The sequence below is a fragment of the Hyaena hyaena genome, unplaced genomic scaffold, assembly GCF_003009895.1.
Source record: "Hyaena hyaena isolate Hyena2069 unplaced genomic scaffold, ASM300989v1 scaffold_323, whole genome shotgun sequence".
Classification (NCBI taxonomy): Eukaryota; Metazoa; Chordata; class Mammalia; order Carnivora; family Hyaenidae; genus Hyaena; species Hyaena hyaena.
Window position 1 is genome coordinate 399,908 of NW_024080956.1, and position 20,911 is coordinate 420,818.

At 35.2% G+C, this 20,911-nt stretch overlaps 2 pseudogenes; one reads left to right on the forward strand and one right to left on the reverse strand.

The window, feature by feature from the left end:
- Positions 1–17,033: 17,033 nt before the first annotated feature.
- Positions 17,034–17,925, reverse strand: LOC120242960 (annotated as a pseudogene).
- A 96-nt stretch (positions 17,926–18,021) lies between these two features.
- The window catches only part of LOC120242961, a 65,287-nt pseudogene continuing 62,397 nt past the window's right edge, over positions 18,022–20,911 (forward strand).

Sequence of the window (20,911 nt, forward strand, 5' to 3'; positions counted from 1 at the left end):
TGAGCTAGCTGTCAGTACCGAGCCCACAAACCATGAGATCATGACCTTAGCCGAAGTCCGATGCTTAACCTACTGAGCCACCCAGGTGCCCCTAGTCTTAGGGTTTTAAACACCATATAATTTCTTATGACTTTCAAATGTTTACCTCCCAACCAGAGATCCTTCTTGAAATCCTACTACTATTTTCAACTGTTTCCATAGCCTCTCCACTTAGATGTCTGAAAGACATCTCCCATGTTTAAAATACATATTCATCATGTGCTCTTATTAGCATCGCTGTTACAGTTTTTCCAAAGTCTCTGTTATAATTTCCATGGGGTATTGTCATAGTTTCCTATTCAGAAACCTATATTCAAGTTTTCTATCCTACATAACAAATCACTTAAACATTTTAATGGTGTTAAACAATAATTCTGTTAATGCTTATAGATTCTGTGGGTCAAGAGATCAAGAATGTCTCATCTGTGCAGTTTTAGTTCCTCCTTTCTTATCTATATGATTATTTTTATGGCTTATTGCATGAACTGTGTCTTCCAATATAATGTTGAATATAATTGATGAGTGTGAGCATCTTTGCTTTACCCCTAATATAATACTGAGTCTCATTCAGTATTTGATCATTAAACATGACATTAAAGTGCTTTTGTTTAAGGTTAAGGAAGTTTGCTTTAGGTTAAGAAAGTTACCCTACATATTTTTTAAATGTTTATTTATTTGTCCTGAGGGAGAGACAGAGAGAGACAGAGAGAGAGACAGAGAGAGAACAGGGTAGGGTCAGAGAGAGAGGAGAGAGAAAATTCTAATCAGGCTCCACACTGTCAGCACAGAGCCCAACACAGGGCTCAATACCATGAGTGGTGAAATTATCACCTGAGCTAAAATCAAGAGTCAGACACTAACCCACTGAGCTACACAGATGCCTCTCCCCTATATTTTTAATTAGCTAAGACAGTCTTACCATGAATAAGTGAAGTTTTATATTTTTCATCCATTTATATTAATAAACTATATTAATTGATTTTTAAATGTCACAGTAACCTTACATTCCTTTATTAGGTCCCATTTCATTATAGTAGGCTTTCTATAATTTATGGAATGCTTTGTCACAAAATTATTAATTATATTGTATTATTTTTTAATACTTGGAGTATTTATTGTGACAGCACATCTTTCATTCCAAATATATGAAATTTTATCTTCTGAGCATTGCGAAAGATTCCTTTAAAATAAATAGATTTTGGAGTGATTTATTCTCTCTGTTGCTATCCTGTTTTCTATTTACTAGTTTCTTTAATTTGATCGTATTATTTTTTCTTCTTTTAAAGGCAGACACTTATAGATTTGAGACTTTCTTTTCTAGTATAAATATTAAGTGGTATGAATTACTAAAAATATTGATAGGCACATTCAGTTTATCTACAGCTTCATTAGTTTCTGGTCCGTGTTCTGTCAACTATTGAGGAAGTAATACTGTAGTCTCCAATCATAATAGTGAACCTGTTTCTCTTCATATTTCACTCAGCTTTTCTTTCACATACCTTGAAGCTTTGTTATTAGGCATAAACTTATGAAAATGGTTATGTCTCTCACAAATAGGTAAGGATTTCTCTAACCTTCCTTTTAGTTTTGCTAACATTTTTTTCATTTGTACATTAAATGTTTTTAATGGGAAACATTCTACTGGCCTTGTTTAATCTTTTTGATCACTGGACCCCTCTATCCTCTGATCTTATCTTTCTTTAGTCCTGTTTGAATTCCATGTTTTCACAACTGTAGGTTATCCAATATTGATATAATTTCTGCAGCTCTCCTGTAAAAAATGCCTGCATATAATAACATATTCTATTATTTTTCTTCCAACCTTCTTTACTTTTATATTTAAAAAAAAATATTTCTTTAACTCAGCATTCATTTCGGTCTTTCTTTTTTATCCAGTCTAAAATCTCTGACTTCTAATTCTGTGTAGATAATTTAGATTTACTGTGATCTTGATACGGTTGACTTGGAATCTATTATATTGATATGTGATTGGTTTCATATTATCTCTTTTGTTTTTTTATTATTTAATCCACTTTGCTTCTGTAGACAAACTGCATACGTTTAATAATCTATTTAATCTCCACTATAGGCTTAAGAATTGTATCTCTATTTATTTTAATTTGCATTTAAAAATTCTTGCCTAAGGTTTATAACATGTTTTTAGTCCATACATTTAAAGTTGCTACTCGGGGCGCCTGGGTGGCTCAGTCAGTTAAGTGCCCGACTTCGGCTCAGGTCATGATCTCACGGTTTTGGGTTCGAGCCCCCCGTCGGGTTCTGTGCTGACAGCTCAGAGCCTGGGAGCCTGCTTTGGATTCTCTGTCTCCCTCTCTCTCTGCCCCATTCCCCACTGATGCTCATGCTCTGTCTCAAAAATAAATTAAACATTTAAAAATATATAAACTTGCTACCATATTAAACTGTTTCATGTGTAACATAAATACTTGATAATTTTATATTTCTACCTCTCCTATGTCTCTTTGTACAATAGCAGTCACATGTTTTACTCCTACATAAAAATATAAATATAAATTCCATAACACAATTATTATAATTATTTTTCTCTAAGCAATCAACTTAATTATCTGTTAAGGATATTTATCTCTATAAAAACTTGTATTAATTAAGTTTCATATATACCATGTTGGAGTGCTCCTATTTGCTTTATGTAGATTTTTAAAAAATGTTTATTTATTTTGAGAGAGATAGAGAGTGAGCAGTGAAGGTGCAGAGAGAGAGAGGGAGGGAGACCAAGAATCCCAAGCAGGCTCCTCACTGTCAGCACAGAGCCCAATGTGGGGGTCAAACTCATGAACCATGAGATCATGACCTGGGCCAATATCAAGAGTCGGATGCTTAACTGACTGAGCCAGCCAGGCACTCTGCTTTATGTAGACTTGATGCTCTACAGTACCATCTTTCTGTCATCTTATGGACTCCATTTAACATGCATTAGCATGGATCTGCTTGTGATAAATTCTCTGAGCTCAGTTTTTCTGGACAAAATCCTATATTTTTAGAATTTTTGGTGATTTGTCATAGTGCTCAGTTTGTCCTGATGCTGACCTATATGCTTCAATCTTATATCGTCATCATCCTAATATATTTACTTTATTATTAAAAATTAGATAGCCAATCCTTATATTGTTTTAATTATTTTTAAATTTTGATGTGGATTCATAGGAGGTGGCAGAGAAAGTTAGAGGGTAGTTCTGTGTACCCTCCACTATTCCTGCCCTCACTGTTCACAGCTTTCATAACATTAGCACATTGACAAAACCAGTAAATTGAAGTCAGTACAAACCAATGAGCTTACTCCGATTTCACCATTTGTGTCCACACTCATTTATGTATGTTTCACGCATGTGTGTGTGTGTGTGTGTGTATGTGTGTAATTTATACTTTCTTATCACATGTGAGCTTCATGGAACAGCCTAAACATCAAGATAGATATTTTGTGTGGGTAATTTAGACTTATTGTGACCTTGATATGGTTGACATGAAATCTATTATATTGATGTATGATGGGTTTCATATTGTCTCATCTGTTTTTTTTTTTTATCATTATTTTATCCACTTTACTTCTGTAGACAAAGCAAAGTGTCACACACTTTGAGGTTTCCTCACGCTACTCTTTTCCTGCCCACTCCCCTTCCATAACCCGTGCCCACCCATCCATAACCACCGGAAACCTCTAATTTGATCTTTATCTCCATACTTTTGTTATTTCAAGAATAGAATCACACCGTATGTACTATTTTAATATTGGATTTCCCTCCCCCATTGAGCACAATGTTGTTGATATCCATCCAGGTTGCATGTAAGGATTATTTATGCATTTTTAGTACTGAGTAGTGCTGCATGGCCTGGATGACCACAGTTTAATTTCCCCATTGAAAGATAGATGGATTGTTTCCAATGTTTGGCTATTACAAACTAAGCTCTGTGAATCTCGCATAGAGTTTTTGTGTAGACATACGTTTTTATTTTTCTGGGAGAAGTGCCCAAGTTTGCAATTGCTGGATGATATGGTAGATGAATTTTTATTTTAGAAGAAACTGCCAGATAGCTTTTTTAGAATGACTGTACCATTTTTCAATCTCACCAGAAATGTATGTGATCCGTTTTCACCACATCCTCATTATTTGCATTTATCCCAGTCGCAAGCCACGTTGGTAGGTGTGTGTCAATAACTGATTTTAATTAGCAGTTTTCTAGTGATTAATGCTTTCCAGCATCTTTTCCTATGCTTGTTTGCCATTTCTCGTCAGTGAAACATCTTCTTATACCTTTTGCCACTTCCTAACTGGATTTTTTAAAAAAATTTGAGTATCAAGAGTTCTTTACTCTCAATTTTGAATTTTATTTGTCATTCGTTTCTCAGTATTTTCTCTCATTCTCTCTCCCTTTTATTTTGTTTTTTTTTTTGCTTCCTTTAGATTACTTAAACATTTTTAAAATTCTGTCTTGATTTATTCATAATATTTTCTTCTTTTTTAAATATAAATTGGCCTTTTTAATAATTTTTTATGTTTATTTATTTTTGAGAGACAGAGACCGAGCACAAGTGGGGAAGGGGCAGATAGAGAATGAGACACAGAATCCAAAGCAGGCTCCTGGCTCTGAGCTGTCAGCACAGAGCCCATCGCAGGGCTCAAACCTGCAAACTGAGATCATGACCTGAGCCACCCAGGCACTCCTAAATTGGCTTTTTTAAAGTTTATTTATTTATTTTGGAAGAGGCAAAGACAGTGTAAATGAGGGAAAGGCAGAGAAAGAGGAAGAGAGAGAAAATCCTAAGCAGCCTCCATGCTGTCAGCCCTGAGCACGGAGATCAATGTGGGGCTCGAACTCATGAAACCACAAGATCATGACCTAAGCCAAAACCAAGAGTTAGATTTTAACCAATGAGCCACCCAGGTGGCCCTATAGTATTTTCAAGGATATTTCTTTGTGTAATTTTGTTAATGGTTGCTCTAAATATTACAATATATGTGTGTAATATCACCCTCCAGTATACTGTACAGCATACTGTTTTACTTCCTCAAACAAAATATTAAATCCCTACTTTCAGTTAGGTCTCTTTACACTCCCCATTTAAAAATATATAATTGCCCTAAATATTTCTTTTATTTTCATTGGCTACCACATTAAATTCTAAAATTTTTAATTCAAAAATATAGTGTAATTTAAGAAAATTGTAAGGAGAAGAAAAATTATTCTCTTTATATCTACTTACTCCATATTTTTGAAGTTCTACACCCTTCTTCTGTTACTACCTTTCTGTTTTGAGATATTCCTTTAGCCATTCACAATGATAGATAAGTCTCATTGCAATGCTTCTCTCCCTCCCTCCACACTTGTGGTTGAGAATGCCTGATTTCTGTTTCATTCCTGAAGAATATTTTTTCTGGGTATAGAATTTTGGGTTTTATGATTCTGTTACTCCCAGTTCCTGAAAAACCTTGTACTACTTTTTTTTTTTTTTTTTTTGATCTTTGTCTTATGGGTAAGATCATTATTTTCTTGTTATTTTCAAGATCTTATCTTTGTCATTATTTTTCAGAAGTGTAATAATGGCCATCACATGGTTTTTTGGGGGCTTATTTTATGTGGATTTTCTCAAGTTCATGAATCTCTAGGCTTATGTCATTTGCCAAATATGGTAAATTTTCAGCTCTTACTTCTCTCAGTAACTTTTCAGCCTCCCTCATTTTCTCTTACCCACCTATGACTCCAATAATAACAACAATAAAATGTTATATTTACTGTTTTAGTCCCACAGATTTCTGAAGATTTGATCTTCCTTCCTTCTTTCCTCCTTCCCTCACTCTCCTTTTTCTTTCTTTCTTTCTTTCTTTCTTTCTTTCTTTCTCTTTCTTTCTTTCTTTCTTTCTCTTTCTTTCTTCCTTCCTTCCTTTCTTCCTCTCTTTCTTTCTTTCTTTCTTTCTTTCTTTCTTTTGTTCAGATTGAGTAAATGCTACTGATCTTTTCTCAAAAGTTCATTGATTCTGTCTTGTGATCTTCACTCCACTATGGAACCCATTAAATGAGTCTTCTTTGTTTCTTTGTTTGTTTAATTACTTACTTTTCAATTTTATAATTTTTTACTTAGTATATATATGTATGTATACACAGATATTCATATATACATATATATAGATATATAATTTAAATTTCTTAATGGTATTGTCTTTTTTAAACATTTGTTTTAATGGAATTCAAAATTGATTAAATAGTTTTATTTTGGCTGCGTTGAAATTTTTGTCAGATCTTTCCAGCACGTGACTCGTCTGCTTCATGTCAGTATAAGTATCAGCTGACTGTTCTTCCTCCATGTGTAATTTGAAAGTTCTCAGCATAGCGAGTGGTTCTTTATGATCCTTGACATTCTAGAAATTATGTGAAGAGACTGGGTCTTCTTTCAGTCCTAGTAGACAAGTCTCCTTGGATTAAACATTAGGTTTAATATGTTGGTTATGGAATACTGTCGCAGGCTGTAATTGTAAGTCAGCATTCTGAGGTCTGGCAGTGTTATTCTAGTCAGCTCTGCTCTTAGGGCTTTACTGGGTCCATTCTAGGTCCATCTGTTGTTGGTGGCAAGGTGCTTTCTTGGCCACCACGTATTTCTAGGTAGAGGAGGAAGTGGACTTGCAGAAGAAGAGCATGGCCCCTGACCTGTTCTCCAGCCCCTGGACCCCTGTCGCTTCTCACTGTATCTCTGTCAGTGCCATCAGAAGAGGAAGCAACTACTCAAGCTGCCTCCTGCCATGGGGCCATAGGGGAGGGGGTGGGGCATGTTTCTGCAACAGTTTCATACTGTTTGGCTTGGATGATCTTTTGCTGTTTTGGGTGGATGGCCAGGAGTAGCTAGATCTAGATATGTATGTAATTAAGTGGACAGCCATGGAGCAGTGGGACAGGTTCACCTGCTGCTGCTGGGTAGAGGTGTAGGACATGCTGGGCCTTTCCTGCCTCTATGCCAAGGGATGGTGGGTCAGAGGAAATGAGGCCTATGGTAATTTATGTTGAGTTTAAGGTCCCTGCCTATTTCTGCCCATTCTAAAATGAGGTATGTTTCTCCCAACTGGGTTCAGTGGCTCTGTTGGGGGCATGGATCAGGCCTACCACGTTCACTAAGTACTGAATAGAGAACAGTCTCCAGCTTGTCCCTAGGATTCTTCCCACCACTGAAAACATGGGATCTGACCTGGCCATCTTACATGGGACAGAGGATGGGTTGGCCTCCTTGGACTACCCTGACTTTATAGCTGAAGATTGATGTAGTCTAGAGCTGTTAATGGGTGTGGTGTAAGTAAGGCATTGACCCAACTTGATACAGCTGATTTCATATTAAAGGACAGGTTAGTCACCTCTGCTGGTGGCTGTGGCACACAGGGTACATCAGCCTAGCAAGACTCTGCTGTCACTAATGTCTATGGGAAGATCAAGCTCACAGTCATTACTGCATCTGGTCATAAAATGCATTCCTTTTCTTGATCCCCATTGGGCTTTTTTATTCTAGTCTTTAGACCAAAGAGACTTTTTTTCTTTTTTTTTTTTGTTTGTTTATTTTTATATTTGTTTTTATTTCCATATAATTAATTGACATATAACATTGTATAAGTTTAAAGTGCACAGCATGTTGATTTGTTACGTGTATATATCGTAATAAGATTATTACCATAGCATTAGCTGAACTCTCTGCCATGTCACATAATTATTTTTTGTGTGTGGTGGCAACACACAAGATCTAGGCTCTTGAAAACTTTGAATTTCATAATACAGTATTGTTGACTATAGTTACTGTGCTGTACATTAGATCCCCTGAACTCTTTATCTACAAAGTTTCCAGTTTGTACCCTTAAACAAGGTCTCCCCATTTTCCCACCCTAGCTTCTGGTAACCACCATTCTCTGTTTTTATGAATTCAGCATCTTATTTTTATTTTATAACTTTTTAATGTTTATTTATTTTTGAAAGACAGATTGTGAGCAGGGGAGGGGAGAGGGAGAGGAGACACAGAATCCGAAGCAGGCTCCAGGCTCCAATCTGTTAGCACAGAGCCCAACACAGGGCTTGAACCCACCAACCATGAGATCGTGACCTGAGCCGAAGTTGGACGCTTAACCGACTGAGCCACCAAGGCGCCCATGAGTTCAGTGTTTTAGATTCCACATATGTGTGATATCATACAGTATTTGTTTTTCTCTGTCTTACTTATGTTACTTAGCATAATGTCTTAAAGATTCATCCATGTTTTCGAAATGGCAAGATTTTCTTCTTTCTCATGACTGAGTATTATTCAGTAAATTTTCTGTATATATATTATTACTTTTGTAATTTTATATATATATTATATATATATACATATATATATATATAACTTTGTATCTTAGCTAAGATATGGATATCTTAGCTATTGTGAATAATGCCTCAATGTGCATGGGAATGCATCTCTCAATTCAATATTCTGTTTTAATATTTTTCAGGAAATTCCATACTATTTTCCATAGTGGCACTACAACTTTACATTTCCACCAACAGTGCACAAGTGTTCCCTTATGTCCATATGCCGAACAAGACTTATCTCTTGTTGGTAATAACCATCTTAAAAGGTATGAGGATTTACCTCATTGTAGTTTTGATTTACATTTTTCTGATTACTAATGTGGAGCGTCTTTTCATACGCCTGTTTGACATTTGGATGTATTCTTTAGAAAGAAAGTCTGCTCAGGTCCTCTGCTCATTTTTTCATCAGAGTGTGTGTGTGTGTGTGTGTGTGTGTGTGTGTGTGTGTGTTACTGAGTTGTATAAGTTCTTGATTATTTTGAATATTAACCCCTTGTCTGATATATAGCTTAAAATATTTGTCTTCCATTCTTTAGATTGTCTATGCATTTTGTTGATGTTTCTTTTGCTGTGGAGAAGCTTTTTAATTTGATGTAGAGTCAACTCGCTGATTTTTGCTTTTGTAGTTTGTTATGTCAAATCCAAAAAATCTTGGCCCAAAACTAAGTCAGACTATGTTTTCTTCTAGAAGTTTTATGGCACCAGGTCTTATATTTTTTAAATATCATCTATTTTGATGTTTTGGGGTGTTGGAATACTCTTAGGTTTACACTTTGTGAATATAGAAGCTATAATGGGAAATAAATAAAACAAACAAGCAAAATAAGAAGATCACCAGAGGAGCATACTTCAAGCCCTGAGCTTGCTAGCCATTTGCCTTTTTCTTTTCACATCTCAGTATCCTTTTATGGTTATCTTTTGAATTATTTCCAGAGTATTTATCTGTGCTAATGATTAGATGCAGGAAAAATTGAGTAAATTCCATCTGTCTGGGACCAGATACCTGAGACAAAAGAGAACTCATTCAGAACCCATGTGTAGCTCTTTAATAGGTGTGCTTTTTTTTGTAGTTGGTTTTTACTACACATGGCTTATATAGCCATATTTATGTAAATAGATTATTAAGAGAATCAAAGCAACACAAAATTCTATAATTACATAATTTATTAGAAAAACTAACTTGTCTAAAGTCAGTGACAGAAGAATCAAGTCTGGAATATCATGCCAGATCTCAAAAACTCTGGCTTGTATTTATATATTTATACAAATCCTATAAAGGCATTTTGTTCCTTTCTCTTTAGCCAGGATTTTTTCAGTATTGCTGTGGAGGTGGGTTTGCTGCTTACATCTGAATCTTATTAGTCTTGTGTATCCACATCTTCTAATTAATGTGTTCTTAAATATGGTGAAGGGTGGGGCGCCTGGGTGACTTAGCCGGTTGAGCTCCCAGTTTTTGAGTTTGAGCCCCGCATGGGCTCTGTGCTGACAGCTCAGAGCCTGGAGCCTGCTTCAGATTCTGTGTCCCTCTCTCTCTCTGCTTCTCCCCTGCTCACATTCTGTCTCTCTCTCTCAAAAATAAATAAACATTATATATAATAAATAAAGATAAAGTGTAACATATATATATATGAGGGAATAATTTGGTCTTGATAAATGATTTTTGCATCTGTTCAGTCCTTATATTAGAGATAACTTTACTTTATGGCTTACTTCAATTTTGGCTTTTGTGATGAAGACCTAGACTTTCACTTTCTAGGTTTGCATTAAAGCAAGTTATCTCTCTTTCCCCCTCGTTACACATTGTTTGGTGCAAGATATTTCCCTTCAGATTATGGTTTATTTATTTTTTTAAAAAAAGCATTTGTATCAGAACATATATAAAAATTTAAAATAAATATACATAATATATATATACATTTTATATATATATATATATACACATTTTAAAAGTTGAACTCTTCTCATTCAATGCCTAACATTTTATGATAATACCTTTTATTTTGTCTTCTTTGTTCTTTCTGTGAATATTATAATAGACAGATACTGGTGTTCCAGTTCTTTAATTCTTTCCTTATCTTTCTTTTACTTGGTATTTTATTTCACATAGAGGTATATCTCTCACTTGATAATCTGAGTCTTTAAATGATTTATGACCATTGGCAATTTATTCCTTTTTACTATTAGAATTCCTGTAATATCATTTTGATTGTGTCTTGAGAACTGATAAACACATATGGTCGGTCAATAGCTTTATGTAACTAAAAACAATCGAAAACACAATTCTGATGGCAAAAGAAAAATGAATATCTATTGTGTAATAAAGTGAAAAATGGCAACAGCCATTAAAGATCACGAACTAATAGCTACATACTTATCTGAGAGTTTTAATTTTTGAATAAGTCATCTGAGACAAAAGACACAATACTTAAAATAATAACTCTTAAAAAAAAAAAAGTCCCATCAGGCTCTGACAGCTGAGAGACTGAAGTCTTCTTTGGATTCTGAGTCTCCCCAGCTCATGCGCTCTCTCTGTGCCTCCCCCACTTATGCTTTCTCTCTCTCCCTCTCTCTCTCTCAAAAATAATAAATGAACATTAAAAAAAATAATTGTTTTGCACCCAGTGAAACTGGTTAGCAAATACTGAGTATTTCAGATACTTGATATTGCATGAATGAATTAATATTTTCTCCCTATATTTATTGTTCAATTATTCAGTCTGTGTTGTGAAATTTCCCAAAGTCATTAAATATAACTGTACACAATTTTGGCATACATATCAAACTTACTTCTTTGTCAATACTGTTTTTATGTTTTTCAATCACTTTGGTCTTCTCTAAATTTTCCTATCATAAATAACAGGATTGCACAAATTATAATAGAATCTATCTTCTTATATTCAAAAACATACTGGGTAAAACTTGTTTTTTCATGCACATTGGTATACCTGCCAAATGTTTATAGAACAAAGGAAATAGGTTATCGTGTTTAGTATGTCTTTGTTTATACTCAAAGCACTGTGTTATACATAATTCCATGACACTACCATCAGAATTAAAAATAAGTACATGTAACCTATTGTATTAGGAAAAATCACACCACATTTTGATTCTCTTTGTCACCTTTTTATATGCATGTAGGTATAAAATCACTTTTTAATAAAAATAGCTGTTTAAAAATTTTAATTGTCACTTATGAATTATTGAAAATGATTTCAGGGAAATATATATACAAAATACCCAACCCATAATATTCAAAGATTGTTTTCAGGAATTCCCTTACCTGGGTCCTGAGTAACCATATATTTTTTTAAGATTAGAGTAAATCTTGTTATGCTTCTGTAAACAAGGTTTTTTAGAATACCTGAGCAGGAAGGTGTTTGCTTTGTTTGTAAACGATTGTATCAGAGGTACAGTTTTCATAGTTAAATAGAGTTCAACCCAACGGATTGTGAAAAACTCAGGGTTCTTGCATCTCCCACCTCTCTGATTCCCATTATCCAGGGCAAAGGCTTGATTATCTCTAGTTACTCTTTTTTAATTCGCCTCCATTTCTCAAAAATAACACACATTTACATTTTTCAACTTTCCTCTTTCCAAATCTTTTTACCAAGCGTAACTAAGGGTTTCTACTAAGGAAAAATAAAACTAACTCACTTGTTTTATCCCCACATGTACCCCCCCATATATTATATAATTGTATTATAATTTAGTGCTACTTCAGTATTACATCTTAACATTATAAAGATCTGGTAATTAATTACTACTTACAGATGCAAATCTACCATATTATTTTCTTCCTTTATATGCAGAATTAGAATTAATAATAGACTCACTTTCTGTTTGCCAAATTTTTCATGTGTCTGTAATAAAATATACCTTACCTTTCTACAAGAAGTAGAACTCTTCTCTTTGTAACTTCAGCTAGTTTAGAAATCTAGTTTATTGGGGTACTTGGTGACTCAGTCAGTTAAGCATCCAACTTCGGCTCAGGTCATGATTTCACAGTTTGTGGATTCGAGTCCCACCTCGGGATGTGTGCTGACAGTTCAGAGCCTGGAGCCTGTGTCACATTCTGTGTCTCCTTCTCTCTCTGCCCCTCCCCCACTCACACCCTCTCTCTCTTTCTCAAAAATGAATAAACATTTTATTTATTTATTTATTTTTGTTTTTTTAAATGTTTTATTTATTTCTAGGAGAGAGAGAGAGAGAGAGAGATAGCGTGAGCAGGGGAGGGTCAGAGAGAGAGGGAATCACAGACTCCGAAATAGGCTCCAGGCTCTGAGCCGGCAGTCAGCACAGAGCCCGACGCGGGGCTCGAACCCACGAACCGCGAGGTCATGACCTAAGCAAAAGTCAGACGCTTAACCGACTAAGCCACCCAGGCGCCCCGAATAAACATTTTAAAAATTAGAAAAAAAAAAGAAATGTTGATTACTTGTAGAAAGTCTTATGCAAGTCATTCTTACTATTCCTTTGTGAAGTCTACTAGTGTTTTACATGGATTACTAATAAATATTCTGAGATACATACTAATAAATATACTGAGATAATACCAGTATACAGCAAATGGAAATGTTTGTGAGATAAAAGGATACTTCTTACCATAAAGAACAGTTATTAATTCTTTGGGAGAATTAGCTTCAGTTGTAGTTTCATGTCTTCTGAAACTCAAGTAAATTCTAAGTCAAGATGTATTAATTCATCATTTGATCGTCTCCTGCGGAGCGTGTACTAACCCAATGCTGAAAACACACTTGTGCACCAGACATATTCTCCTTTGCTTTGTAAAGCTTACACTGTAGTTTGCTAGATAGTCAAACAAATTATGAAATGTGTTATACATTTTAGGACATGTAAAACGTGGCGTGCTTTGAGTCCATATACTCTGGCCGCTCAATCGATTTTAGAGGTCAGTAAATGCTTAATTATAAGTAACATTTAAGCAGATATTTAAATGTCATATCAGAGTCAACATAAAGGTATGGAAAAACTGTTTAAGATAGTAAGTAAAGCAATACCTGAATCCAGAAAGAACATACCATCTTTTTCCACAAGGAATGTCTGCATGAATACAAATGTGTGACCAGGGTGAACATATGCTGGGAAGTAGGCAGTGAAAATTATGGGACGGAATGATAGCCATAAAATAAATGATGATCATGTTAATAATAGATGTGATAATTTCAAGGGCTTTTCAGATGTGAAGCCCTTTAACACTAGTAAGTACAGGAATGATAAAAATATTACTCAATAAATATTGACAGTATGTCACTCTGAGAAGTGTGGGTTCATTGGGGAAAGTCAGTAACAAATAGCAATTATAGTGGTTGGACAATAGATTTTGGCAATTTGGGCCAAACTAGTGAAATAAAGAATAGATGAAACTCTAGATTATAAGAATATGGAATCTACAAGGATCTTTGTTTATTAGAAGTCGAGGTGATGGAGAAAGTGACATCAATATCACTCCCAGTTTGTAGCTGAGTGGGGATAAAGGCAAAGAGGGTAGAAGAAGGCACAGCCAGAGAGGCAAGACCACAATCAGGAGACTGTCAGGATTGTCCTCCCTCCCCCTGCCCCCAACTAAGAGGCGGTAAGAAGTGTACAGCAAAGTGAAATTGGAAAAGACTTAGACAGGGGCGCCTGGGTGGCTCAGTTGGTTAAACGTCTGACTTTGGCTCAGGTTATGATCTTGTGGTTCATGAGCTCAAGCCCCACATCAGGCTTTGCACTGATAGCTCAGAGCCTGGAGCTTTCTTCAGATTCTGTATCTCCCTCTATCTGCTTCTCTCTCACTCTCACTCTGTCTGTCTCTCTCTCAAAAATAAATAAACATTAAAAAAAATTTTAAAAAGGAAAAAAAAGAACTGGAAAATATCTATCTGATTACCAAAGAGCTAGTGGCCCTGACTACTCTGTGACCAACGTTGAATTCAGTTTTTGCCTCCTACATCCTTTTCTAAGTATGTTTATATCAGTAAATAGAAGTGCAACATGCATTTAGGAAACTTTAGTAATATAATATAGAAAATAGAAGTCAGTGTTTGCACATTATTTTCTACATGCGTATTAGGCAAGTGTGGAAATATTAGTATTATTTTGGCTTATTTGTGTATTAACGAAAAGCCTGGTTGTTGGCCTAATGACCTATTTCTGTTAACTGATCAGCTCTGATAACAGTAAAAAGCTGTGGTTCTAGTTTGAATGCTACCAGTCCTCTCAGACCTTTGAAATCCCATTTCAACGATCTTATCTTTTCGTTTAGAATTACAACAAATAATCAACTCATTCCTGAGCATTAGGGAACACTGATTTTCCCTTGAATAGCAACATTTTTCTTATTTAAAAAAAAAAAATAAAACCCCTAAGACAGCCCTTTAAAATATGCAAAACATGAGATGAAATGAGATTTTGTCATTGTTTACAATGAAGCGGATGGAAATCCTTAGTCATAGCAGTAATGGATGCAGATAAATGAAGACATAGACATCTGTGATATCAGATTCTCCGAACTGGATTCTACCCTTAAGCAGCCACCCCTCCCCTCAAAATCTAAGGGGGGTGTTTATGAACAGATGATGAAGCATAACAGGATGATAATTTAATTCTGTCTCAGAATTTTACTCCTAAATCCAATATGGAGCATGACTGAGCTGTGATGGTGCATGGAGCCGCCTCGTGTTTCGCAGGCAATATTGTTCTCAGGAGGCAGGTTTGCCTTCATCTGTCCTAACCCCATAAGCTTAAAATGTGGATCAAATCCCATCATTGAAAAGGAAACAAATCCTAAATGTATCTGACATCCAAAAATCCTTAGGATAATGTGAGTGTGTACCATATGCATTCAAGTCAACCTCATAAAAAATTCACCTGAGAAAGAGAAAATACTTAAATTAAAACAGAGAAAAATGTACATAATCCCTAGCATTATTAATGCTGAGTGATACAATGGCTGAGAAATAAAATAGGAACCTTTAAGTGTAAGCCAAACCTTATCCTGAGTGACTGACAGATTGGTTGATAAAGATTTTTTTTCTTCTTAAGTAACCCCAATGGGTCTAACAGTTGAGCCCATTGTCCTCAGGGAGTGTGTTCAATACCTAGAATCTGCCTGGGGGTGGTGAGAAACATGGCATGCCAGAGAAATCATATACATTTTGGATACATTTCTTTGTCTGGCTCACTATTTCTCTCTGATTCAGAATCACTTTTGCTTTTGCTTCCCTCTCCCCCAGTCCTGGAAAGGACTGTGAGATGAATTAGATGTTATGAACAAATTAATCTTATAGCCTATTTTATCCAAGTCAAGCAGCTTTTTAAAAAGTTACGTAGTGCAGGTCCTCTAAAGAAGGCCTCTTTTACAAAGGCAACTTCTTGTCCCCAGGAAGAGACAAGTCTTAACAAAATGTTTCTTCCTTCCCTATACCTGTCGATGCATCCTAAAGCTCTCCATTCCTCAGTCCATCTTAAAATTCTGCTTCATTTACAAATCTACTTCCTCATTTCTAAAATTGTTTTACTCCAAAACTGTCTTTCATTGTGTCTTTGGTTGTTAAATGTGCCAGAAAATTAATGGAACACAATTTCCTCTTCTCTAAAGAGTCATTTTAATTACTCTCATTTTTTTTTCACCTCTCATTCTTATCTCAAACCACTAACTACACTTTGAGTTCCATCTTCCCCGTGTCACTAAGATTATTATATTTTGATCACCATTAGCTTCCATATTGACAAATCCCAGTGACCCTATTTCTGATACAGTGTAGTCAATCTCCCACCATTATTGATCCAGAATATAGTTCATATGCTCTTGAAATATTTTATTTGCTCTTAAAATCCCCAGATTGTCCCTTCCCTTGCTCTCTTTATCAGTGCTTATTTTATTTCTTTTAAAAAAAATTTGAAACACACACACACATGCACACACACATATATATACACACACAAATACTGACAAGCACATTAATATTACTTTCCTGTGACAGCTGAGCATATATAGAATACAAATATATATAGAATACAAATTACTTTTATCTAAATTAACATGCATTAACAACCAAATTTAATGTATTGTAGAATAGAGGAGTTGAAAATCAGCAGGAAAGGAGCTAAGGTAGAAGCAATCACAATCAGCTCAGGAGACATTGTCTTCGTTTGTTTTCTACCTTTATAAAACTAGAGCCTGCTAATAATCTTAAATTGTTAAAGTAATATAGTTTTGCCTGATGCCATTGGTCACAATGCCCAGAGATAATTGTTACTAAGTTAGCTTTAATTTCCCATTTGCAAAGAAACACTGATGTTAATTCAGTTTTCTTCTCGGTTTTTAATTAGGTTGTAAGGATCTAAAATGCTATGAGTTATCTTCATATCTGAATATCTCATCTGAAAATAATAAAAACAGAAAATGTTGATTTAAGACCTTAATCCTACCATTTAGTGCATGCAATAAAAGTTAATGTAAAAAGTTAATATTTATCAATAACATTTGAATGTTTTAAAATTATATTCCTTTTAACTTCCAAAATGAACTCTAAAGCCAAGAGTATAAGAATCTTGAATTTCCTTGCCAGAAGGCCTTTTTCCTCAAAGATTCCTTTTAGACTTACTTTGGTGTTCAGGATGTCCATGTTTAAATGCATTCACTCATTTCCACATGATATAGAGATGGTTTCCCCCATAATGTGTTGACTAAGTTGGTTCAGAGTATTCGGGTATGATGTGTAGTTAGCCAGCTCCTCATTTCCAGTCTCCATATCAAGTACTTTATTCACTTGTGGGCAGACATTAAATATAACAGTTGGCTCTCGTGTCTACAGTCCTGCAGAAAATGACCTGCCCTGTCAAGAGTGAGTGGCACAGTCACAGAATGTGGAGAAGGAGGCATGACAGGGTTTGTAACCTCCAAACTAAATTGATGTTTGTATCCAGAAAGGGCTTGTGTCTTCATAGGCACATGGGATTGTGTCACCTCAGAGAGCTACAGGGGATCAGAGAGTTGGGGGAAGCTCTGCTTGTGGCCAGAGGTCAGCAGTAAACTTTCATGGCATCCCCATCCTCCCCAAAAATATTTTAGCAATCTAGAGGTGTTGATTCCTTTCTCCAACACAACAGACCCAGGTCTGTGATCCATTTGTTCTTCACGTTTCTCTTTATAGAGCTTGGTAGAGAGTATGTTTTGTTGTTTGTTTGTCTTCTTTTGTTTTGTTTTTAATTTCCTCTTGCACATGTATCTCTTCCAACCAGGAAAATCTTTCTTCATCCCCGTGACTGATTGCTTGCCCCGCCCTAGCCCAATCTTGTTGTGGATGTTGTCTTCTTCTTATGCCCATTTTTTTTTTAATTAAAAGGTGAGAAAACCCAATACTTTCACTTTTTAATAGTTTCTCTTGTACTTCTAGTTTTAGGGGATATGAGAACGTCATCTCCTGCTATTCTTGCTGCCTAGAAAAGGAGTGTAAATGGGCTGACACAAACATAGAAATAAAGACAAAGTTTTGTTTTCAGCAGATGATACAGGGAAACAAAGGTCATAGACCAGCCACTCATTAAAATGTGTTATAAGGTTTCATCATTTGAGGAAGGTTTTTTTTTCCCCCAGCCTTTTTAATTTTTTTCATCAACTCCAACATGAGTACCAGTGTGGCCAAGGTGAGGCAGGGTGGAGCTAATAGATAAGATGCTGGAAGAACAGAATTAAGTGGAAAATTGAGATTCTGTATACTTTAAGGCAAAGTAATTTCTCTTGCCCTACAATGTTGGGCAAGACCTTGAGCCTAGTCCTCTCTTCCCAATGATCTGTCCAGATCAAGATCAGTATGTTTTAATACTCCAGTCCACAGGTGACTCAGTACTTTCTGAGGATGAAATCTCAGATCCAGAGGCTAGTACATGTAGAGTTTGGATGAATTCAGTAACTGTTTCACCTTCTGAGTTCTACTCATAAATATTGGGAAAAGCAGAGGCTCAACCCTCTTTCCCTTTTTCTTTTCTATCTACGTTCTTTCCATAGGTACTTTCTTATGGGTCACATTATATTTCAATGACTCTCAAATTGATGTCTTAAGTATTCATATGTTTACCATGAGACTTGTGTATCCTAACTGCTACTTGGTAAACTTAAATGAGAAATTTTAATTTTTTCCAGATCTGCTACTTTCCAAATCATCCATTTTGGTCAGTTGTACCCAGTCATATTCACAGTGTGGCAGTTATGACCACTTGCCAGAGCTAAAAATTAAGCCATTTAGAGACATTCCCTTTCCCTCACTTTCCCTCACCATCCCATGGAGTGTTATTTTTTTTTAATTTCCACTCTACTTAGAAATAGGTCTTCATTCTATACATTTATTTCTACACTTCTCTATCACCTATGTCCCAGACTTTAAGTCACTTATGGATTACTGTAATAGGCACCTCACATAGCTCTTTTTAGTCTATTCTTTACAGTCAATGTACCACTCAGTGAATTAAAAAAATTAAATATACATGAGATCAATGTGATATAGAAAGCAACATTTCTCTTTTTTTATTATTAGGGAAAATAGAAAATTGCATCAAATTATGTTGACAAGCTGATAAAAGTTTTGATAGACTAACAACCATGAAATTTGGCAATATAAGGGTCATTATAGATCTTGAAAAGAACAATATGAGTGACATGGTATGACATAGAGTCAGTAAGAAGAGAAAAGAGGTGATAAACTGGGGACAATAACTAAAGTTCTTTCAAAGAGATTTAGATGAAAGAAATAGGAAAATGCGTAAATATCTGCAGAGGAATGTGAAGAAGGATGTTTTTGCATGAGTGCATGTATGTATAAGCATGTGGTTGTGTGTATATATTTCATTATAAAGGATATCCATGTATGCCTGCATGAAGACGGAAAAATCTAGAAAGGGGAGAGACTTGAGATGCAAGAAAGAGAAATGAGTTGCAGAAACTGATATTCAAATTCATGATAGCCAAAGCAGCTAGATCTATAAGGTAAAATTATGGAGAGGGAGAACCTTTGATGAAATTAACCTCAAATTATGGCAGTTCGCTCCTCTTCAAAAATTAGCTTACATGTAAAGTATGCATATGCTGAGACACCAAGAATTCCAATAGAAAGAAGGTGTGGGGACGCTAAAGCAAAACAAAATATTCAGCAGCCATGAGCTACATAGAAGCCAGAGGATAGGATCCAGACCACATGAAGCTATAAAGAACCTGGTAAATATCTCAGATATTCAACAGAAACACAAAATGGGCACCTCTTGTATGAACTATCTCTTAACAATAAGGGGGAAATACAGACATACAAAGTCTGAACAAGGCTTAAAACCCATTCTGAACAGAGTTCAATCTGGCTTGTCTGTCTAGTTTTGGAAAATAATTCCAGTAAAGATTAAAAAAAAAAAATTTAAACCCCTTTTAATGTTTATTCATTTTTTGAGAGAGAGACGGAGACAGCAAAAGTGGGGGAGAGGCAGAGAGAGAGGGAGACACAGAATCAGAACCAGGCTCCAAATTCTGAGCTGTCAGCACAGAGTCAGATGTGGGGCTTGAACACACAGACCACAAGATTGTGACCTGAACCAAACTTGGACGCTTAACCAACTGAGCCACCCAGGAAACCCAAGATTTTTTTTTTAGTGTAATGTTTGACATACTGATTCTAAAAGGTAAAGGTTAATCTTAAATATGAACAAATTTGTAGAATTTACATGACCAGACTTGCTAACAAATAATGAAGCTATAATAACTAAAACAATGTAATTATGGATGCAAGGATAGCCAAATAAACCAATGGAACAGAGAAATTTGAAAATATGATCACCTAATTTACAATAATTACCATTTCATTTCAGTTGGGAACATATAATCTTTTCAATAACTTGCACTGGATATATTGGCTATCCTTGACTGAAAACTATAAACCTTTATTTTTTAACTTCCTGCACACAAAAACTAATTTCAGATGTTTGGTAAAACCAAAGCTGATATGTAAGGCAATAAGGCTTATGGAAATAAATGTAAAGGATATCTTTATAAACTTGTGGTAACTTGTAATAAAATTTTCTTAACTAGAATCTAAAAAGTATTACCTATGAAAGATAAAATTAACCAAATGGATTACAGTCAAGAACTTCTGTTCATAAAAATATGCAATTAAGAGAATGAAAACAAGCCATGAATATTATTATCCCTTTCTGAAAAATACTTGCGTTTTTTTCTAATACATATATCTGATGCTGTGTAGAATATATTTAAAACACCATAATGTACCTGAAAAAAAGACAAAGGTAATAAAATGAGAAAGAAAAAGGCATTCACAAAAATACGATTTCAATGATCAATAAACATAAACACTTATCTTCAGCATAACTTTTCTTTAGCAAAATACAAATTAGAACCAACATGAGATACACTACACAATACCAGAATAATTAAAATTCAAAGGACAGAAAATTCCAACTTTTGATGAGAGCGTGGAAAATGTTGAAGTGAATGTTGAATAGCTGTGCTTTTAGACAA